Raw genomic sequence first — 3,149 nt, forward strand, 5'->3', positions numbered from 1 at the left:
CCTTTCCAGGAAATTTCAATGTACGATTCGATACGGTAATACACGAATAAGAATGAAAAGAAAGAGAGAATTCGATAACATTGGTTTCGTGTTTTAATCTTCGTAATATCGAGGTACAGGTGTATTCTAGATATCGTATTTTTTGGTATAATTTCGAAAATAAATCTTTGTATAGTCTTGATATATTGTATTATACTCATACGTTAAGGATTTAACATGGATTTAAATTTTTTTTTCGAATTTTCCTTGGAAATTTCAGTTACAATGTTATATTAAGTATATTGTGTTAAGACAAACGAATAAGAATGAAAAGAAAGAGAGAGAAATTTCAGTTTCTATTCTAAGATAGTTTATCAATTTTTATATACATAGATTTAATACAGACAGATTTTCATTAATTAAAAAAAAATCAAATAATGTACATTTTATTCTCGTGTCATATTGTCTTATTTTCGCGATTTTTTAAATATAATTTCATTTATAAACCAACGTTATAAATTATAAGATATAAATGAAAAAAAATTTTTGGTTGGTAGTTTTTAGTTGATCGTACTTAGAAGCCTTTAAAAAATCGATTTATCTGTTTATATATTGATTATCACGATACATTATATTACATTATATCATATCTTAAGAATTTTGATAAATAAGATTGGACAGACAAATAACACAAGTATTATTTTTTTTTCACGAATTATAAATAATAAAATATCGATAAAGATAATAAAAGTGGAATTTCTACTTCTAAGATCTTTACATTATGCATTCAAATTCTCGTTTACTCGATCCTATTAAATTTATCCTAGAATTAAATCGTTCTCATTAATAATAATTGCGATAATATTGATATTATTCTCTTACAATAAACCATGATAGCCAATCATTGACGTATGTGCTTAAATTTTAATAAGAATTGAATTTGAAATCTTTATTATCACTTGTTATTCTTATTATTACGTAACTATTTCTTATCGCACAGTAAAATTAATGCTCTTCGAACATTTAGGAAACGGTTGAGAATCGCGAAATCACCGAAACTGGAGAAAAGAAAAAAGAAAAAAAAGATTACGCGTACAAGTTATACGAGAATAATGATGACCATGCAACAACAGTGTCCTTTCTTGCGCTGCAAGCCGGTAATTTAGTTAAATGATGGCGCGAGATGGGCGACGCCTGTGGCCCCAACAACCTACCATTCGAGAAGGAAGAGGAAGAGGAAGAGGAGGAGGAGAAAGAAAGTTTTTTGGGACCAAGAACGAAAAGAAAGAAACGTGGGAGGCGTGGCACAATCAAGGATTAAGCTCAGATGCAAATTTACGTTTCTCGAGAATCATGTCTACTTCTTCCAAACGACTCCTCCCTCCAAAATCGATCAATTTCTCCGATGCAACTTTGCAAAGTTTTCGATCCATAACAATGTCGATGAGGAGACGTCGTGGTTTGTCGAAGTGGAATGAATAAAAATTCGTTCGAAGAATGAAAAATTCTAGAATCGAATATTTCACAGACAGGTGGAAATTTGTTGTTCAGTGATGAAGAAATCAATCATTTCGAAATGAGACTTAATAAAAGGACGAATCGAAAAATTGAACGTTTGCCGTTTTGATTAAAAGAACGATGAAAGGAACATGTTGACGAAACTTTGTCGATCGATTGCATGGGTAAGTGGATTGAAACTCGAGATGGAAATTGGACATTTGCAGAAACGTGGAAGAAAATTCGATATCCTGAGAAAGTGAAGTGAAGAACTTTGGAGTTGGAGGAACAAATCAAATTAATATTTAATTCCAGTTGAAATTTAATTCACAATAATTTTTTTGAGGATACAAATGTACTTTACTAATATTTCACTTTATAACGAAATATAGACGTATTTATGATAATGTTAATAACGATCCAATTTAATTCGTATTTTCACGAGGAAAGGTAAATGCCTCAAGAAGCCTCTCCGAGCAGCAGAGATCGTGATCGTAGAATCGCGAAAGCAAGAAGCCAGTAAACTCCGATCGATGACCTATATATCGAATATCTATTTATTTCGCAACATTGAATAGTTCGAACGAATGAAACGAGAATTGGCTTCGAGTTAAAGACAAAGGAGTGGAGTCAACATAAAGTCGTAAAGGAAGACAACTATGTCGTTCTGTAGCAAGGCGAGGCGACGATTTATTTAAGCGACGACAGAGGAGAGAAACAATACGAGGAACGCAGTAAGTCTATATACCTCAAAGGAGACCAAAAAAGAAAAAATAATAACGATAATAATTAATCCTTCAACGGTGCTTGACGGGTGTCAAATGATAAAATATAATTTTCGCCATAAAATATATATTGGATGCAAATTAGTTAATTTATGAAAATTGTGTATTTCTTTTTTCTTTCGCGATTAATTTAAATTTACCGCGTTTTACGAGTTTATCTTGGTTCGATTCCAAATTACGAGCAAGCAAATATTTGCGCCCACTTTCTGGGGAAAATTCCACTGTTATAAAATATTAAGTAAGGAAAGGAAATAGGAAAATAAGAAGTGTTTTTACACGATTTGAAATTTTGTAAACGTCGTTGCTTAGAGGATTCAGACGAGAGAAGACCCTGTCTCTTCTCTCCTCCTCCTCTTCTTCCCTTTTCGCGTTCGGTGTTCGAGGGGGCTGTACTGCCGCGGACACGTAGATTCTATCTTGCCATTCAACCGCCTAGGTAATAAAACTCTCGCGTCCATTATTTACTTGCATTATCGTTACTTTACGCCCACGTGGACGCGCCACGTATTTATGGTGAAATTATTCAGCATTATTCCGGGAATATGAATAACGTGAAAGATACGGCCCACCGATAAACGGTATAATTCGCTAAATTTTCAAAAGTACCAAAAAGGAGGAAAAGAAAGAAAAGGAAGGGGGAGGAAGAATTTTTTTTCTCCCTCGACTGCTTTCGACGATTAATTAACACTTTCTTGGATTGAAAACGTTAATTGGCACGCAATTGCTGGAAAACATTGTGGATGCTATTAGATATTGTGGTGTTATTTTTGAAAATATATATTGGTTATAAATAAGGTGGTATTGGTTTTTTAAATTGTAGTATGAAAGTATTAAGAAAGAGAGGGTAATTTGAATTTTTGGGGGGATCATTTACGATTTAGGTCATTT

Source organism: Apis dorsata, unplaced genomic scaffold (assembly GCF_000469605.1).
Source record: "Apis dorsata unplaced genomic scaffold, Apis dorsata 1.3 scaffold_1067, whole genome shotgun sequence".
NCBI lineage: Eukaryota > Metazoa > Arthropoda > Insecta > Hymenoptera > Apidae > Apis > Apis dorsata.